Source organism: Petaurus breviceps, unplaced genomic scaffold, assembly GCF_028583685.1.
Source record: "Petaurus breviceps papuanus isolate PSGF00001 unplaced genomic scaffold, PetGlider_PUasm1.0 90925, whole genome shotgun sequence".
Taxonomy (NCBI): domain Eukaryota; kingdom Metazoa; phylum Chordata; class Mammalia; order Diprotodontia; family Petauridae; genus Petaurus; species Petaurus breviceps.
In genome coordinates, this window is record NW_027187380.1 from 2307204 (window position 1) to 2328465 (window position 21262).

The following is a 21262-nucleotide window of genomic DNA, read 5'->3' on the forward strand; positions in this document are numbered from 1 at the left end:
TTCCTTCAGGGTCACACAACTAGTAAGCATATTAGGTGAGGTTTGAACCCAAGATTTTCCTGACTCCAGGTCCAGCCTTCTACTCTGTATATCAGGCTATGCTCCTTTCAGACTTTTTCCATATGGGAAACAGCCAACAAAGCCATAAGTTCCCAGCTCCAGTGCTTAGCACTACATCTGGAAACTCTTCTCACTCTTAATTGTCCTAAATGCTTTAACACACTGAGTGACTAATAGACACTAATTGGATGACTTTAGCATGGAGCATTTATTTGAGAATGTGGCAGACATTGCCCTCTGTGACTGACTGGGACTCTTGTTGAGAGGTAGCTGCTGAGCAGTTAACTATTAGCCAAAAGTCCACATAAAAGTCCTTCCACTGTATTCTTTTTTTAAAAAATAAAAAGATTATCACATTATGGCCAAAGTACAATTTCATGGCTAAATGAACAAGAATGGGTAAGAGGAAAAATGAAGACCTCAAATTAAAAACAGATAGGAGGGAAAAAAATTATACTTCTAATCAATGTGACTAATATCATTATATTAAATCTGTCCAAAGACCTAAAACATGCACCAGTAAAATGATTTTGCCCTGCTCCTCAAACCATGTTGAATACCACTTCCTAGAGCAGGGGTAGGGAACCTGCAGCCTCGAGGCTACATGTGACCCTCTAGGTCCTCAAGTGTGGCCCTTTGACCAAATCCAAATTTTACAGAACAATTCCACAAGGGTTTGTTCTATAAAACGTGGACTCAATCAAAAGGCTGCACCCAAGGACCTAGAAGGCCACATGTAGCCTTGAGGCTACAGGTTCCCCACCCCTGTCCTAGAGCAACATCTCCCACTTAAATACTGTCTACACACCTTGCTCTTGGTCCTAAGGCTTTCTATCAAGAAAAATCAAAGGGCATACAATGATCATGCTTTCTACACTTCATTTGGTTCCCTAACTGATGGTCTTGGTTCCGGAGACTTTTTAATTTCCAGGTTTCAAAGATCTGCCACAACTGATCTATATTCAATCATGGCAACAATAGCAAAGCACTCAGTTCCATCACATGTTCCCTTTTTCCCTTCTGATCCATGCTGCCACATACTCCAGATCTTAAATAGGCTGTTAAGGATTTAAATCCAAGGGAAGAAAGGATATAAAAATTCAAAAATTATGTACTTGGGTAAGGTGTAAACAGGAATTGAAAATAATAACAAGTAACTATAAAAGATTCTAATACAAACTAGATAGTGTTATGTAAGCTTGTTCATCTATCCCATCTACCAAAAATTCTCCTAGCTGAGTCTTCCACTGATTCGATACTTTCTATAAAATAGAGAAAGTAAAACCTACCTCTTAGGGTTGAATAAAATGAAAATTTTATAAATCACTCTGCACACCTTAAAGAGCTAGTTATCATCATCATCACCACCACTACCATCATTTCCTGCTAAGAAACCAAGGATCCAAAATGTCACTCACTTTTGTCCCCAAAACAAGAAAGAACTTTTCCATTCCAAAATAGTCCCAAATAAATTGTAATTTGCTCACTTAAGTCTTCTACCTCAGAATACATATATCTGTTCTATAGTACCAAGTCCACTCTGAGCCAATTCAGAAGCACCATTGTTGCCAGGGGGCTTTTTGGGTATGCTCTCTCTAAATAGGAAAGGAATAAAAAGGAAGTTCTGCGATTATATTTTTATCCTTGGTGCAGGGGGTAAGATACTAGCCATGGACTTAGGAAGACCTGAATTCGAATCATGCCTCAGATACTTAGTAACTATGGCACTCTGGGTAAGTCACTTAACTTCTGGGCCTTAGTTTCCTCATCTATAAAATGGAGATGATAATAGCATCTCCTTCAGAAGGTTGTTGTGAGTATCAAATGAGCTAATGTGTGCAAAGCACTTAAGAAGCCTCAGGGCACTAAATAAATGTAAATAAATAATTTTAAGTCAGATAAATTGTATGTGTAAGTTAATAAAATATTATATTAGGATACTATATAAATATTAACATTATCATTATTATTATTCCATAGTGGGTACTTAATAAATGTTCAGAGAATGAGTAACTAGTAAGAAGAACCTTAAAATCACACTTGTTAGTCTTTACTTCATATTTCTAATAATAACAATATGAACTCTCATTTATACAGCCCTTCAAGGCTTACTTATCTCCTTTGACCCTCACAACTTAATAAAGCTGTACAATAGGCATTCTTCTTTTATGTATGAGGAAACTAAAACAGAAAGAATGTGAATTTTTGTTCACAGTCCCATGACTAGTGACAAAGGAAGTTGAACTGAGATCTCCAATGACTCCCAGTTTACTGTTCATTTTAAGTTGAGAGGTAGTGTGACATAGTGTAAAGAGAGCCAGGCTAAGGGTAAGGAAGAGGTGTATACAAACAACCCTTGTGTCTGACATAGACTAACTATTGATGGTGGGCAAGTACCTTTACCTTTCCAAGCTCTAGACAAAGGTAGACGACTATGACTTGCAGAGCAGGTATAAATCAGTATAAATATATGGAGTTTCCTCACTGAAAGTTCACCATACTAATGAAACTACAGATCCCATTTCTCCTCCTGACTCTCACCAAAAAAAAAATTCTAAGGGCCAACATTACACTTCTAGTTTTCCTGCTTTTGGTCAGTGTAACTCAAAGGGAAGAATGATGTGGTTTGTCATTCCTGCGTATAAATTGATAAAGCACTACCTCTTCTCCATCACCAAAAAGACATTTACCCCAAAGCCCTAGAAATCTCAGGGTCCTGCTCAACCTTCCAGTACAATTAGTAGTGTTGATACAGGCAATCTTTACTTCTGCTAACCATCACCACCATCACTACCTTTGAGGATCCCATGTTCCCATAATGATGGATTCTGATTTAATAGCTTTTAAAAACAAGTAGACAAGAGAAATAAGTGATGAATATGTCTAGGAAACAGACTGCTTCCTAGATGATTTATGGGGAAAGAGTCCAATGTTGTTCGCTGATACATCCCAGGGTAAGGGGGTCAGATGAGAAAGATAAGTTTTCTTTTAAGAAATGGGAAGAAACATAATTAGATTGAAGAGTGTAAGCACTAACCTATACCACTATGACAAACTTACATGACAAGCTTGTGTGAAAGCCTCCCCCAGCTCCCATCACATGACCAACCATCCCCAAAATAGACATGGAAACACATTTTCTTAGGAAGATGAAAAGGCACTGTTGCTAGGTCCCATGAAATTCATAGGCAATTAAAGTATGATTTCTGAGGAGGGCTTTCTAGGGGCTGTTTGCCCACATCCCATTCACCCTGTAGATTCTTGGTATTGCCTGCCAAGAGGCCAAATCATCCCTCAGACAATGCAACTTGTTTTGTTTACAAACACTCTCCCCATAACTTTTTCACCTATCAACACCACAAAAACTGGAGTGGGACCACTCCATAAATGCTGCTTTGTAGAAAACACTGCCCTTTCTCATTAGAGTCTATCAGTTGAATACAATGCCATATGCAACTATGACACATTCAGCTGAGGGGCTCAAGAGGCAAGCCTGGTTCAAACCACTCTCTCAGACTTCAGGGCCTGGAACGACAGAAATAACACTACTCTAAGAGGTCACTCTAAGAAGGCCACCATTAAGGCAAGGGAGCATACTTAAGACCAATTCAGGAGAGGAATTCCCCTGGCATTCAGTTGCCTGTGGGGAGGAAGTATATCCTCTATGACATTCCTTTTTAAACTAATTATTCTTGCTGTTTAGGAGTTATATGTAAGTATCCCTACCTGCTGAAATAACTAAAGGCAAGAGTTGTCATAGCCCTTTAAATTTTGATACCCTGCGGCAAAGTCCCAATTGCCCTTCCTAGTTAGGACTCTATCATATCTATGGCTATGATTAGGACTCTATGTATATCAGTATAGTGGGGCTGTTGTTTCAGGAAAATCTGGCTCCCCACTATAATATAGTGATGAGAAAGAAGGCAGACGTACATGTGGAATAAGTGAAAAGGGGAAAGATCAGAGTTCCAGAAATGAACGGAGAACACTTATTTATTTATTTATTTATTTATTTATTTATTTATTTATTTATTTTGGTCATGGTTCCTGATGAGAATGCACAGTTCTTCCCTGTCTAAATGATGGATGAATCTAGCCTAGGCTTCAGATACTGGATATAATAGACAAATCTCGTTTTACAGCAGATTAATCTCTATTCATGTTTTTAACAAGCACTTGGAATTTACTATACAGTAAAATTTAAATTGAATCCATATTTAAAAGGACGGGCCTTAAAATGGGGCCTAATTTATGGGGCTTTTTCTAAGGAGGAGGAAGATATGAAAAGGGTAGGGACAGGTGGGGGAAAATGCGCTTTTCTCAGCAGCAGTTTCCCAGCTGACCTCCTTTTACAGATGCATAAGCATTCATTTCTGCCCCCTCCCTCCTCCAGTCTGCTGCTTTGCTTTTGCAGTGACTTGGGGAATGAAACCGCACAAGCTTTCATGTCTAAGCAGATCTAACACTCCCACTCACTGGAACAAAAGCACCTCCAGAGCTCCCTTTTCTGATATTTCTCTATCAATGATCTTGAGTTGCTCTTTAAGTAATACTTTTGTCTCCCTGTGAAAGTTCCACTGGCTTTGGGGAGAGGAAGATGACAATTTGCTGGACTTGACATATAGGGTACTGTTGCTTCTTTTGTAGGATCATACAGGCCATCTAGTCCAACTAAGGGAAATGAAGCCCAGAGAGGTTAAGTGAGTTGCCCAACATCACAGAGGTTTTCTTACTACAAATCTATTACTCATTCCACTGTACTTCTTGGGGATTTTTCTCTTCTCATCCTTCATTCCCAACCATCCAGGTTCAATGTACTGTGAGCTAGAAAAGGGAATTACTATTTGGAGTGCTAATGAACAAGCTATAAGTAAAGAAATCTTTGTAAGTAAAGAAAACTCAGGGAGATTCAATTAAATTCTAATGTCTACTATAGCTCTCTGCTTTTTCCCCTCTTGGACACTAGGGTTCAGACTTGTTTACAAATTGCAAATGGAGAGAAGTTCACAACCTCAGTCTATAGTTCTTTTTCCTAATGATTGGTTTTAGATGCAGCATACAAAATAAAGTCACTCAAATCATGATTGGATTTGGCTCTCAATGAGTTTGAAGTCCTCACCTTTAAGGAAAAAAAGGGAGACCATCTATAGAACTGTGTATAAGAACCAATACCATGATGAAAGCTCTAAGTTGACAATCAATATAATTAGTCCTTTATTTTAGAAACATTAACATTTTGTGCCATAGTAGAGAGAGAGAGAGCTGGTCTCAAATCAAGGAGAAGTAGGAATCAAGTTTCACCTCTAACACATACATACATACATACATACTGGCCAGGTGACCCTGGTGAGTCATTTAACTTCTCCAGAACACTTAAGTTTCAGAGAAGATGCTGGCCTTCACTGATGGAGGGGGTTTCCTCAACAGGGAGTTTCCTCTAATCAAAGAAACCACAGGTTAAATTCCTATGCCTAACATTTACCCAACTTTTTCTTTAATGTGCTTTAGGAATTTCAAGGTGACATGCAGAACTCAGTTTCCTTTGCAGTCTTCAAACTGATTAGTGCAGCTAGGGAAATATGCTGAACTGCCACATCAGAGAAGGAGACTTCTCTTTAATCCTTCTCTCAAGATGACCTCTGCCCCCAGTGGAGGCACCGTGATTCTCAAAGTCTCATCCTACATTTTATGATTTCAGAGCATGTACTTGAGATTGACAAAGAAACCCCCTAAAAAGTACAAATAGAAATTGCTGCAAGCCAGAAAGATCCAGCTAATGTAACACATCATTTTTACCTCCTTATTTTAAAACTTGGGATTTCTAAGGAATTTATCAACACTAATCCAGCCTCACTCCTTTTTTTTTTATAAGTATACATACATACATACATGAATAAATGAATGGATGAATAGAGAGATAGGTAGATAGATAGCTCATTCCAGCAATTCATGATATCAGGAGATTCAAATACTTAGAACACAGCTAACTCAATGGTGAGATATAAATTGCAATCACAACAGAACTATCTTACCCATTCTTTCCCCTCCTTTAAAGAGCTAGCAAGGAGATTCATTATCAGGTGTGATCCAGAGATACTACAGCTGTTTTTACACTGTCCATAAGATGTGTGCCTTAACTTGCTTCTCTATTGATGGTGGCATTTTTGTTTTGTTTTGTTTATAATTTTTTCTGAGAGTGTGTGCTGAACCACATACATGTTCCAGTTTGGTCCTTCAATAGCATGCATTCTTTTTTTCTGTTTTTTTTTTTTTTAAGTAGAGTGGGTGGGATTTTAGGTAGTCTATGGTATGTGAGGGGGGACGGGGAACAGAGTGATTTCATCCCTGAGGAGGTTACATGAAGCATTTCCCTCAATGCAGATTATTTGATGCAGATTATCCCAGGTGGAAGTGGGAGAAAAAATTCACATGATCCCAAGAGAGTGTAAAGACAAACTACTATCCTTAAAGGGGGAAAAGAAGTACACCAGTATACTACACAGGAATTATTGATCCCATAAATTTCATGGAGATACTGGCAAAGGAATTTTAAGGTAACTAACTAACCTGTACCTGGTACCTTATTTGCACTGAAACCACAGAATTCACTTACTACTCTAATTTCACTGAGGAGTAAAACAGTAACAACAGCAACGGCACAAACTACTTTGATATTAGTTTGATCCTTCTCAGAGGACAGTGGTACAGTAGAAGTACAGTGAATTTGAAGTCTGGCATCCTGGATCTGATAGCAGGTTCTGAGGCGTAGTCCTTGCATGGCCTTCAGCAAATCCCTTCACCTCTTGGGAGCTATGTAGAAGTAATATTAATCTGAGAGGATTGGTCTATAAAGCCTCTAAACTTCTAATCTATGATTGTTATTCACAGTCCTTCATTTATGCAGAAGACACCTATACACACTGTGAGCTATTTCTCAATAAAGCCAGTACCATCAGTACCAAAGGTGGGCATTTAGATGCATACTAGGGCTAAGAATACAGTTTGTAATCATGAAAATAACATAGCTGGGCTAAAACCACTGACCTTGTCCTCATTGGCACCAGGCTCTAACCAAGTGAACTAATCTATTCAGACAATGTATCCAGCAACACTTTCTCCTATCTTTCTCTAATACCCAATTCCTCTATAGCAGAGTTGATGGATTTCAGTGCATTGGACAGCACCGGTTTCTTTTCGGGCCCCAATTGGCTGATTCCTAAAAATGTGTTGATATCATTTCTACTCCTCCCTAAAACCAAAGACATTCACTTCTGGTCTATAAACCAGCATGTGCATCTATACCTGTTTTCATGATCTGTAGAATAAAGTCACCACAGTGAGGTTTCTTCCCCATCCCACTTTTAGAGGACAGCAGCAAAGGGTCAAGAGACTCTTACCTGGTAGTTCAGGGTGATGTCAGTTTTGCTGAAGCAATGGTGGCCCTGCTGAGATTACCTTCCTGGGGCTTCACTGGCACTGGGAGTGTGGGGGAAGGGAAACGTATCAACAGGAAAAGCTGTCAGGTTCTCATAGACAGATTTTCAACCTGAAAATAAAGAAGGGAAAGAAAAAATTCCTTTGAAGCAAAGATCCTTCTTTGAGTGTAAAGCAAACAATAGTATTAATAACAAACTGAAGAATGTGACATTTCAAAGCAAATTGATCACCATAACCCTAGAAGACAGCTTTTTCTTTTTTTGCTCAGCACACTATGAGTGTGGCAGGGTCTTGGCCTTGGGGGCAGTGAATCATTATGACTTAATTACCAGCAAGCTGTAAATAGATATAATACCTTGCTTCTGATAGAGCTCTGGACAGTGAGTGGGAGAACCTCAATGAGTTCTCTCATTCAGGTCCACTCAGTCTCAGAGATAAGGCCAGTTTATTCTAGTATCACTCTCTGGGAAAGGCTTTCCAGAGAACAGATCAAGGCCATTATTTGGTTGCTAGGATCTGTGTCTGACCCCTCCCCATTCTATCTGACCTAAACTATTAGGGGAACTACACAAAAAAAAGTAAATTCCACTAAGTACTATGGATCAGAAAAGAAACATAAAACTCAGATCTTTGTTCACAGGGGGATAGCTATGCTATGTCTTTTTCTTAGTAAAGGTTCAAAAACTACTGATATCAGAAACATTCCCAAAAAACTTACAATATGAGGTTAATCTTTTTTTATCAAAAAATAAAAAAATACAACCTAAATTATGGACCCCAAATCTTAAACCTATGTAGATTATAACCACAGAGATCTCTTCCGATCACTAGGAGAAATGTTGTTCTCTCTTTTCTGTCTCTTCTCTTCTTTCTTCCCTTCTTCAAAGCTAAGGGCTTGATTCTAAAAATGGTAACACAAAGACCACTGGCCTTTCGCTTATGCTCATTTCTTGTGTAAGACCTTTTTTATGACTATTTCCCTGACCTGAACTCTTGAACTGAGTCTCTAAATGGTCATATTTCTAATGCTTCATGAGTGTCCAAATGGTTGGTTACAACTAAGTATTAGAAGGTAGACAACAGATAGCAAAAACCTTTCTCAAAAACAGTGGGTACAAAACATCCCTTCCACTGATAAATCTGAGGTGCAATCTCCCACAAACACACAGGAAGATTGGGCTCAGCATACAATGGGAGTGAGGCATGCATGTAGGATATATGTCAACATTCTGGAGACTGCAGGAACTTTGGTATTCACACTTAATCATACCTTTGTTGCCTCTGCTCCTCTAAGTGGAGTGCTGAAGGGAGGCGCAAAAACTCCTCCCAAACCCCCTGATTAAAGAGATCTCAGAAGGCCAGACAACACTTTATTTCCTACTAGCTTCAGTTCTTGGCTTTGACTCCATCACAATGGCCCTATACTGGGTACCGTCCCCACCTGCCTTTTCAGCTTTTTTTTTTTTTTTTTACTTTTTGGAGGGCAGTTGGGGTTAAGTGTCTTGCCCAAAGTCACATGGCTAGTTTTTGTGTTAAGTGTCTGAGGTCGGATTTGAATTCAGGTCCTCCTGACTCCAGGGCCGGTGCTCTATTCACTGTGCCACCTAGCCGCCCCTTCAGCTTTCTTTTGTGCATTGTCTTCCCCCAGCTAGGAGGACAGCTAGGTGGTGCATGGATAGAGTACCTGGCCTGGATTCAAGAAGACTCATCTTCCTGAGTTCAAATCTGGCCTCAGACACTTAGTAGCTGTCTGACCCTGGGAAAGTCACTTAATCCTGTTTGTGTCTATTTTCTCATCTGTAAAATGAGCTGGAGAAGGAAATGGCAAACCCATTCCAGTATCTTTACCAAGAAAACCCCAAATGGGGCCACGATTGAACAGTAAAATTTCCCCCATTAGATTACAAGTTCCTTGAGGGCAGAGACTGACTTTTTCTTATTTTTATCCCCAGTGCTTAAAACAGTACCTGGCACATAGTGCTTTAAAACAGTTTATTGTATTACACTGTTTATTGCATAACACATGAGGCAAAGGAAGGTCACAACTCCCAGTACCGCAGGACCTGGAAGTATTTTCTCTCTCATAGAGCCCACATGCTGGGTTCCCAGCATCTGTTCCTTTTCATAGCCTGACTCTTGTTTGCCAGGGGATGTCTTCCTGGAAACTGCTTCCTCCCTCAGGTGACTCTTTTTGTGTCATTATCTATCTCTAGTGTGCCTCTGCTTCCCATTGGAGAAAATGGCTACTACCAGGCCAGTAGCTTTCCCTTCAAATGTACATGGTTGATGTGGATATAGGGAGGAGAGAGAAATTCCTCTCTTCCCTCCCTTGCAGGGGTGTCTTCCACAGAAACTCCTTTTTTCCCCCTCTCCTACACTCTCCTTCACAGACATTCCTTTCCCTCCTCTACCCTACCTCATGGGATGCCCCTCCTCTTTTTACTCTCCCCCTACAGGTCACCACTCCCCCCCCCCCCATCTGCAAGGGTCTTCTCCACGGGCAGCAGTGGCTTAAAATCTTTCCCACTCTCAAATTCAAACTAATCAAGAGTCTAGACTGCCTTCAAGTTCCTCAGGGTTTAGCTATTTAAAGCCCTCAGAGAGGTGACGAATTCGTTTTCTCAGCCAATCACTGTTGTTACCTTCTTGACTCAATCAGCAAGGTACCTGGTACCTGATAAAGGGATCAAGGTATAGCTACCTCATTAATACCTTCTGATTATATTCTGGACCTTCTTCTATCATACACATTTGAAATTCCCTTAACTTTTCATTAGTTGCTCTTGGCAACAATAAGAACTTATCACTGTGAAAATCGAGTGTGATGGGGGGGGGGGGGGGGGAGGAAGGAAGACTAACCCAGAAGGGCATAGGACTAAAAGCATATGAAATATTTTCCATCTGGTACCAGCCATGTGGAGGCTTGGTCAGCCGTCTTCTGGGCATGCATATTGGAAGGAACCTTTCCCCAATTCATAGCCTGTGCTGATATCCTGTTTCCTATCAGCTTACAGTTTGGTGATGAATCCTTTTAAGTGACTGATGAGCCACAACTGAGTATGTATAAAAGGTTTGAACAGACAAAAGCTTTTGTTCTCTCTTCTCTCGAATTTTTTGCATGAGGATGAAGAACCACTGTAACACTAACATTGGACAAAACAGGAAGACCATTCACTCTGGCCTCTGAATTCTGCCCTCTTCCCAACTGCAACCTAGCAACAGGTTTACAGATTCAGTCTGCATGAATCTATGTCAGTTCTGGGACCATTACAGGGTTTTAAGAGTACATGGTGTAAGAGGTCTAAGAATCCATTTTAGTCCCAAAGTGACACATTCCACCATTACCACCACCACTCCCTTCTCTCCCATGTCCTTAGCTCAGTTCTCAAAATCTCCTTTCAAAGTCCTCCAGTGACTGGGGGAAGGTGGGGAGGCTGTATTGGTACACCTGTTTGGGGGCAGGGAATGCATTTCCCTCCAGTTTCTGCCTAAATAGCTCTAATCCAAATCCTAATTTCTATGACTGATCCACCTAAACAGGCAGGGTAAGGGGAGAATGGTAAGATGCTGTATATGAGCAATACTGAAATAAAGTAGTGGTCCTATTTCTTAGAAATGGGTGGGGATGGGAGCTAAGTACATAAAGTTATAGGACAATTCAGAAAAGAAAGCCATAGCAACGTTCCACATACTGCAATTGCAGATAAAGAAAAAAAATCCTTCAGGGTTTACTTAAACCAGGCATCATAGAGATAGATGCCACAGCTGAAAGTTTTAGCACATCTTATACCTTTTGTGGGTGATTAAATGTGTCTTAATTAAACTATGGGTGTGGAAGGAGCTCTAAAGCTCTATTTCCCCCACCCCCATTTCATGTAAATATAAAAAGACATAAAACCAGATTACACAGACCTAGACCCATATTCCTCTGTGAGATTGAGCAAAAAACATCAATCCCGCTTCCATTACCACACACAAAGACAGAGCCTGAACCAACAGGCAAATGTACTGTCTTTAAAACACATACACACACATGCACACATATGCACGCACATGTACACCTCCCCAACTCATGTATTCAAAATGCAGATGGCACACAAAATGATCTGTACTTTATTACTCCTGCCTCTGGCTTTAATGGATGGGAAGGAATGGAAGGTGGGAATGGGCAAGGTTATTTTAGAAGCTCCCAGATCATCCCTCTCCTCAATGGCATGCACTCAAATGTGTGACCTGACACCAGGAAACTAGGAGCATTTCCTCATCTCCTCACACTAGCAGAGGCCCTGGCTGGCAGTGTCCTTGTGTCTGTAGCTATTTTCAGTGCTTCAGTGTGGGGACCCAGCTGGCTTACATCCCAATGCAAATCACCACAGCCGGCGACCCCAAAAGCCCTCTAAATGAAGGCAAAGAATGTAGTAGGAGGAGGTCATCGTGGTCATAGGAACCCAGACACAGGTAGAGGAGCTCTTTCCTAGACCTGACCATACTCAGAGTGGGCCCATCTGTCAGGTTTGGTGAGGAGGTACAGCATTCCCCAGCCCAATAGATCGATTGACGCAGTTTGTTTTGCTTTCCACCACCCAAGCTAAATGGGTGATAATTTAACAGCATGTCCTTGACTGTAATGGAACTTTTCTCTTAGTCCACAGTAGGAAACACCAGCTGAACAACACGCAGCAACCTTCCTGACCTCCACTGTGCGACATCCCTGCATTGCCTTGTTCCTCACTCCTACTCCTTTCCTGGATGCAGCAGTAGCTGGTGAGATATGGAGACTGCAGGGTGAGGCAACACAGGCTCAGCATCCCAGGCCCTGAGGGTTGGGGAGGAAAGATCCATCCACCTCTCTGGCCCCTCCCCAGGACAACAAGCCACAAGGAATCCAGTGGTAAAGCACTTTCTCAAGGCCCCCCCAGGGTGGACTCTGAAGAAAGGGAATAATACATCAGAAAACAAACCACACACTCAGAAAGGCTGCAGTGGCACAACTAATAAATTCCAAAACTACGCCCCTCCTCAAAAGCTTTGCTCAGCTTCCCCACAAATTGGGAAAGCCAGAAGGACCTAGGGTCCCACCTCAAAGGTGCTGAAAAGAGGCACAAATCACACACCGAGTGAGGTTCATCATGGACCAGTTGTTCAGGGTCTCCCACACCCCACTCTGACCTCCATATTAACATAAGGCAAGACCACAGCCTCCAGCCCATTCTAGCAAAAACCAGGGGGTGGGGGTGGGGGCTCGGAAATGAGATTGCCAGGAGATAGCAAGAGCCCAAAGGCTCTGTAGCTTCTTCACTCCTCTCACTTCCCATAGGAAAAAATGATAAACCTTTGGCTCAAAGCATAGGCAACCTATAGCCAGAGGTTAAACACAGGTTCCCAAAGTAGGTAATGCTGCCAGCCCTGGAATGATTCAAGGGGGGAAGTCATAGCCTCAGGTGCAATGGGGGGAGATTTGAATAAAAATAAGTTGGCAATGGAAGCATAAGGAAAGAAGAGAATATGAGAAAATTTTGAAAAACCATTTGTACATGTTTTATCTGTTGTGTAACAGTTAATGTTGTAGTGATTACATTATTTTCCAAATAAACACACAAAATGGAAGTTATAACTGATCAGTAGTCAAGTCCACCCACAGGTCTTAACAAGCAAGTGTTGGCAGGTGAGCATGTTATTTATTGTCGGGAAATTCAGCATGCATGGGCAGGGATGTGTGCATGTAATGATTTGTTTACAATATGATACTATATGATTACATGGCACAATACTGCATCATCAAAATTTCAATGCAGAAAAAAACAAATTTGCAATAATTAATTAAATTTAAGAAGCATCATTTCTTTAAAAATATCTATTTTATAAGGGCCAGCTAGGTGGCACAGTGAATAGAGCACTAGCCCTGGAGTCAGGAGGACCTAAGTTCAAATTCGGCCTCAGACACCTAACACTTACTAGCTGTGTGACCTTGGGCAAATCACTTAACCCCAATTGCCCTACCTTCCCCCCTTCAAAAAGATATATATATAATTTTTCTTTGAAATTATGCAATTTTTTTTAAAAATTGAAGAGTTAAAGAAAATAGATTTCTGAGGGGGTGATAAGTAATTTTTTTTTTTTGATGGTAGGCCAAATAAGTTTGGGAACCTCTGAGTTACACAGAGATGAGAAAGAAGTTAAGAACTGAGCTCAGTGGGGATAGAAGGAGAAAACAGTCCTGACAATGAAAATAAGTCATGTTTTGTAATACAGTAGTCTTCAAAATTATTGTACCCTTATCAGTTGAAAAAAAAGTTTGATCATTGTATCCCCAATATATGTTGAACTATTTAATAATAAACCACTCTTTAATGCATATATGCTGCTTGATTTCAATGCAACAGATAGAATTTTGGAGAGCTTTCTTTCAGTCATGAGTGACTGTGAGATGGCGGTATGTGGTGACCAGTTTTCTTATTAGCTTGTAAGTAAAAGGAGAGATGATGGACCTAGGGCTGAGTTTGCATACAAAAGAACTGATAGGCTCCTCCCTCAGCCCCTAAGTGCTATTCTCTTTCTGGATGATTTTTAAGTGATGCAGAACTATGAGCTTTTGGGTAGGGAGAGGAACAGTAGCTAAGGCTTCCATAATTATATCCTCACTTGGCTGCCATGTGTCCTTAAATACATGGTGCCTGTTTTTTGTTGTGTCTCCTTTCCTCATTTTAGGGGAATGACTATCTGGGGACAGAATGGACCAGGTTACAATCCTGTGAGGTTTAAAGAAATGGAGGAGCTATCAGAGTGCCACTAAAGAAAAGGACTCTGGAGTAGAGACACATAGAGGTAGCTGTGAATCCAGTGAGTGGCCTGCTTGACCCATGCCAGATAAACAAAGGTGCTACACCTTACCCAGAAGTGCACTTGATGAGGACTCTGAGAGAAAAGCACCCCTGGAACCAGGAAGAACCCCATGACCACATATTCACTACATGGGTTCTCAGTACTTTTTGTGCTTAAAATTCAAAGCCACTTTCCCCAGGGGACTCTACTCCTCTTCACCCTAGAGATGTTTTGTTCTCCTGTCTTTCCTTTATCTTCTCAGTACATAGCCCTTTGTAAAAGTTCATTGATAGGGCGGGCCATTCTCAGAGTCAGGAGGACCCGAGTTCGGTTCTGGCCTCAGACACTTAACACCCTCAAAAAAATAAACTGGCTGTGTAACCTTGGCAAGTTACTTAACCCCAACTGCCCTCCAAAAGGCAAAAAAAAACAAAACAAAAAGTTCATTGATATCATTAGTTGATTAATATCGTGGAGATATTAATGAGCTGATTGATATAGAAGAGAATACCTGATGAGGCTACTGAGAAACCTTCAAAACCCTCAGGGGGTTATCCTTCAAACCCTAAGGGATGAAATAATTAGTTGCCTCCAGGGTACCCAACCTGTCAATGAGAGTAGAGGTTGGTGGGTAAAGCTGTACTTAAATATTTACTTATTTATAAATTACATGAGAGACAAAAATAATGTAGTGAAGTGGTATAAACTCAAGCAGAAAAAAAGGCCTACTAAACCACAGATATGGATCCCTGTGGGTGCACATTGATTTTTTTAAACTACATATTATCTATGTTTTATTATATTTTAATTTACTTAGACAATTATTTCCCAATTACATTTAAATCTGGTTCAGTCACATTCACAAGTGTTGTGGATGGCATGCAGCCCATGTGTTGAACAATTCTAGTATAGTTGGTCAGTGGCCTCAAAGCCAGGAAGAAATGTGTCTTCCTCACACACACACTTACAGTATGACAGGGCAAGGCACTTAAACATCTCCGTATTCCATGCAACTCCCTAAAACTACACAATAAGTGTCAGGGAAGATGGTAGTCCACATTGACAGACCATGTGCTTCACCTAGAGTTTTCTACATCACAAAATCACAAGCCTGGTCAGGCAAAAAAAAAAATTCATAAACCTATACTACTGTACATTAAAAAAATAGAAATTTTTAAAGGCTGAGATAAAGATTAAATAATATTTAATCTTAAATAAAATAGAGAGCAACTGAGTTTATTAAGCAGGAGACTGACATGATTAGATCTCCATTTTTGGAAAACCAATTTGAGTTGCAGCCAAAGGTGGAACAGGAGAAAAAGTCAGGCTAGCCAGCATATCAGTAACAAACCATCTGGGGTCTTGCAAGGAAGCCTCCTACCAACAATATTAACATTAGGTTGGAGTTTGCCAAGGTCATGGCAAATGAGAGAAGATTTGTAAAGCACTTTGCACAGTACCTGGCACATAGTAGGCATTTTATAAGTACTTATTCCCTTCCCTTTCCCCTTCCAGCTCCAGGTTTGTGACTCCCCAAATAAAAAGACAGAGATACAGACAAGGCCGAAAATTGAATTTGCCAGGAGGCTGTGTCAAATTGGAGAGATTTTTGCAGAGGGCAGGGCCTAGTCTTAGCCACTACATGAAGGACCAAGCACGGATGTTCAACCATCCAATAGTATGAGTGGGAGCAGAATCTGTCATATCTCTACTCCTCAAGCCACCTTTTAAATAGGAGATAGGGAAAGGAAAGTTGCATAATGTATATCCAATAAGCCGACAATCTAAACTGAATCAAGTACAGACAGAAGATCAAAAAAGGCCCTAAAAGCCTTCTTCAAGAAACTTGGGGAGGCAAGTAGCCAGGACCATAATCTACTTCTAGACAGTAGACAAATGATGTCCTTTATTGACCACAATGCAAAAAATTATAATTAATAAAGGACCTATAAACCCAAATGAAGACAAATAATTTAATCCTAGAGAATTGGTAGGTCAAAGAACAAATCATAGAAACAAAAGAAAATGCCATATAGTGAAATGATAACAATGAGAGTACCCAAACTTTTGGAATGCAGCCAAATAAGTCTTGAGAGGAACATTTATAACTGAAGATTTTTATCAACAAAAGACAGAGAGAACAAATCAATGAACTGGGTATGCAATGAAAAAAAAAACCCTCAAAAAGCAAAACCTCAAAAAACTTTAAATACAAAATAGAAATTCTAAAAATTAAAGAAGAAATTTCAAAAATTATTATCCAGAAAATCCTTATCAAATGAATAAATAAAACGAGGAATGCTTAAAAAACAAATTAAAATAGATTAAATTATTAGCAAATCTGATTTTTTTAAAAAGGGAAAAATAAAACTGCCAATATAAAAAAACAAATGGAAACATTAACAACATATGAAAAGGAAATAAAAGAATTCTTTAGAGACAATATTGCCCAGGTATATGCCAACAAAACTGATAATATCAATGCAATGAATTTTAACAATATATAAAATATTTAGATCAACAAAATATGAAAAATAATTTAAATCAATCTCACAAAAAGAAATTGTACAAGGCAAGAAGAAACTACCATGGGGGGCGGGAGGGGAAACAGAATTAGATATATTCACAAGAGAATTCTATGAAATAGTCAAAGAACATTTAATCCCAAAATGAGCCAAACTTTTCAAAAGTAGGAAGAGGGGAACTACCAAATTCCTTCCATAATAAAAATATGATTTTATATAATCATATTTTATAGAATAAAAATATGATATTAATAACTAAATCAGGGAGAGAAAAAGCAGTAAAAGAAAACAACAGACCAATATTCCTAATGAATATCGATACAAAAATATTGGATAAGATACTATCAAAGAAACTACAAACACATATTAGAAACTGTACCCTATGCCCAGATTGGATTTATTCTATTACTGCTGCTGCTGCTGCTGTACTGCTACTGCTACTAGTAACAACAGGAATTTATATAACATTGTAACATGCATAAAGCTCTTATATTTTCAATTTGTTTGATACTCATAAGAAGTTAAGAGACTTGCCCAAGTTCATATAGCTAGTAAATATTTAAATCAGGATTCAAATTCAGGACTTTCTGACTCCAAAATCCACAATTTGTGCCACTTTAAGAATATAGGTTTGGTTAAATATTATGAAAACTGTAAACAAAATAGACCACATTAGTAACAAAAAAAAAACCAGTAAAAATTAAGTGGTTTAATTAAACAGAAAAACCTTTCACAAAACGATGCAAAAGTCTACTAAAAAACATAAATAATAATAGGATTAAGTGGATCTTTTATTGTTAAAGTGTATCGTATCTAAAGCTAAGAGTTCTTTAAATATTTAGATGGTATCTAAAACCATTCTATGTGATGGACAAGGACTAGAAAACTTTCTTGTTAAGATTAGTTACAAAGAAAAAAATGTCCATTATTACTGCTATTATTTGATCTAGTTCTAGAAATGTGAACCATACTTAAAACAAGAAAAAAGAATTCAGGGAATAAGCATGGGCAAAGAGGGAAAAACCCCTTCACTTCTGGCAGATGATATGATGATCTCCTTTAGCAAATACCAGAGATTTACCTACAAATTAATTGAAACATTATCTTCAGCAAAGCAACAAGATATGAAATATATTCAGATAAGTCATTAGCCTTTCAGTCTACTGCCAACAAAAGCCAGCAAGGAGAGAGAGAAAATGAAATTCCAGTCAAAATAACTATACAATATTTTTTTAAATGGGAGTTCATCTACTGGGATACACACAAGAATTATATAAATAGAAATAAAAAACACTTTTTACATAATCACAGACCTAAATGATTGGATAGATTAACTGTTCAAGTTTGGGCTATGCCAATAATAAAAATGACAACACTCCCTAAAATGATTTACTTATTCAGAACCACATCAAACAAACATATTACAAAAGGGTTACTTAGAAATCTAGAACAAGTAGTAAAAAAAAGAAAACAGGTGAAGAATCTCAAGGGAAATAATGAAAATTGTGGGAGAAAAGGAATTCTAGGAGTATGCTATACAACAGCATCCTACAAAACAGTAATCATAAAAACTATTTGGTACGGGTTTAAAAAATGTGCCCAACAAGTACTCACTACTCAACAAAGCCTGTTGGGAAACCACAAAGCAGTATGGTAGAAATTAGGTTTAGACCAACAACACACACTACATACTACATAGAGTTCCAAATGAATACATGACGTATACATAGTCATATCTTAAAAGTTATGGGAACAGGTGAGAAGGTATTTCACAACCATGAGGAAACAAAGAGGGAAAGAAGCACTTATTAAAAACACCTACTATGTGCCAGGCACTTCCTAAGCACTTTACAAATGTTATTTCATTTGATTTATCCTATCCTATTTGATCTATCCCTGTCAATGGATCAAATAAGGGATAGAAGCTATCAAAAAAGATAAAATGGACAGTTATATTGCATAAAATTGGAAAGCTTTTACACCAAAACAACAACAACGATTTAGTTAAAGTTGGAAAGGAAACAGGGAAAAATGGGGAAAAAAAATTTTTGAAGCAAGTTTTTCTGACAAAGGCCTGACATCTAATAGACATATGGAAGTGATTCAATTATATAAGAACATGAACCACTACCCAATAGACAAATGGTCAAAAGCTATGAATCTTTAGTTCTCAAATGAAGAAAAATAAGTTATCAATAATTATATGAAAAATGTAAATCAATAATAAGAGAAATGCAAATGAAAACAACTCTGAGGTTGTCCTCAAACTCATGAGACTGGCAAATGTGACACAAAAGGAAAGAAAACAATTTGTAATTATACCCCAAAACTCACTAAATTGTGCCTACCTTTTGAGCCTGTGATAACACTATTAGGCCTATTATGGGATAAAAGAAAGAAAGAAAGGATCCACATGTCCAAAATGATTCATCGAATTACTTTTTGTTTTAGGAAAGAACTGAAAACTAATGCGCTGACCATCAATTGTGGAATGGCTAAAAAAATCAGATATGATGAAATATTGGGATACAAAAAAGGCTGAAAGAATGGTTGGTTCCACCTGGGAAGACTTATAAGAACTGATACAGAGTGAAGTGAACAGAACTAGGAAAACAATTTATGCAGAGGCTGAAACACTAGCAAAAAAAACAACTTTGAATGACCTGAACTCCAGTAATGAAATATGCTTCCCATCACTCTAAAGAAAGGTAAAGGAGTAGAGATAAAGAATTAAATATACATTTTTCTTAGACACAGCCAATGTGTGGTTTGTTTTGCTTGACTGTATTTGTTACAAAGGAAGCTTTAAAAAATTTTTTTTTTCTAACTAGATGAAAGGTGAATGAGTGATGAAAACAAAAAAGAAAGAAGCATCAATGAATCATTTTTTTAAATGCACACAAGAGACAGAAGGTATTTCAGAGGGAGATACAGACAAGTGCAACATCTTTGGAACTGAAGTCCTGCTTGTGTTTATATACTTAAAAAAAAACAAGTTAAAAAAATCAAGATTCATGATTTAATATACCATCTCTTTTTCTGTTCTTCCTTATATAGAGAAATCTTCAAAATTTTTGGTGTTTGACAAGTTCACAATGATGAAGAATAAAAGTTTTAAAATAAGAATGTATCAAGATGTGTAGATGGAAGAGGATAGGATGGTAGGTGGTGAGGAAAAGAGAAAAATCAGACTATAAGAGAAACTGGGGAAAACCAATCACGAAAATAAGGCAATAACCTATGGAATGGATCAGAAATATAAGCAGGTAACCAAAAAAGCTATCGTGGACTGCATTAATAAAAGCATAGTGTTCAGAACTGGGGAAGTAAAAACCCTGTTATACTCAAATTAAAGTCTGCAAAGCAGCTTGAAAACTTTAAAGCTCTTTGTAAAGGTTTAATGGTTGTGATAATATCGGTAGTAGCAATAGTGTTACTCTGCTCCAGTGAGACAACGTATGGAATGTTGTGCACAACTCTAGGTACTGCATTTTAGGAAAGATATTAACAAGCTGTGACACATTCAGAAGAGTAATGAGAATGATGAGGACGCTTGAAAATATGTCATATGAGGATCAGATTTAAGTAGCTGAGGATGATTTGCCTGGAAAAGAGAATGCTTAGGACTGGTAGTGATATAATAGATTCAAATATCATTACAACTAATACATGGAAGGGTTAAATTCTGCTTCATCTTGGGAGAGAGAACTAGAAAGATAGAAGTAGATCTCAGATAGTAGCTGGGTGCCATAATGGATAGAGCACCAGACCTGGAGTCGGAAGGACCTGTGTTCAAATCCAGCCACAGACACATACTAGCTATGTGACCCAGGGCAAGTCACTTACCCCTGACTGTCTCCACAAAAAAAACAAAAAGAAGTAGATTTCACCTCCACATATTAAGGCTATCCGAAAGTGCAAGAGCTGTCTAAAGAAGTTCTCTATTACCAAAGGACTTCAGGTATAGTTAGGCCCAGATGTCTTCTGGGTCATAGACCCAACTGGCAGTCTGATAAAGCCTATTAAATTCTTCTCGTTATAATATTTTTAAATATATAAAATGCAAATGAAAGTAATGACCTGGAAATATAGTTATGAAATAATTAAAAACAAATGTTTATGGACCCAGGTCAAGAATTCTGGCTGAAGGGTCCCTTTTATATTGTCAAATTCTGTGCTGGTAAATTACCTTAAAAAAAAAAAACAACTAGTTTTATCTGAAGTTTTAAATCCTATGGGGGGGGGGGAAGAGGGAGGGAGAGTAGCTGACCTTTGTTTGGTTCCTATTTGCTCTAGGATCATCCCTTTAAGGGAGGTGGTAGTGTAAGTGTCAGGGATTATTTCCCTAATCTTTCAATTCAGAAAGAAAGAAATTGAGCAAGCAGCAACTACTCCGGTCACACCAGGCTACCAAAGCA

General features: G+C 38.7%; 1 protein-coding gene across 10 annotated transcripts in view; it reads right to left on the reverse strand.

The window, feature by feature from the left end:
- The window catches only part of RBFOX3 (RNA binding fox-1 homolog 3), a 1004344-nt gene that overhangs the window by 750597 nt on the left and 232485 nt on the right, over positions 1-21262 (reverse strand). For all 10 annotated transcript variants that reach the window (XM_069076075.1, XM_069076070.1, XM_069076073.1 and 7 more), the window contains exon 2: positions 7458-7606. The gene's annotated coding sequence lies outside the window, so the exon portion shown is untranslated. The remainder of the gene's footprint in view (positions 1-7457; positions 7607-21262) is intronic.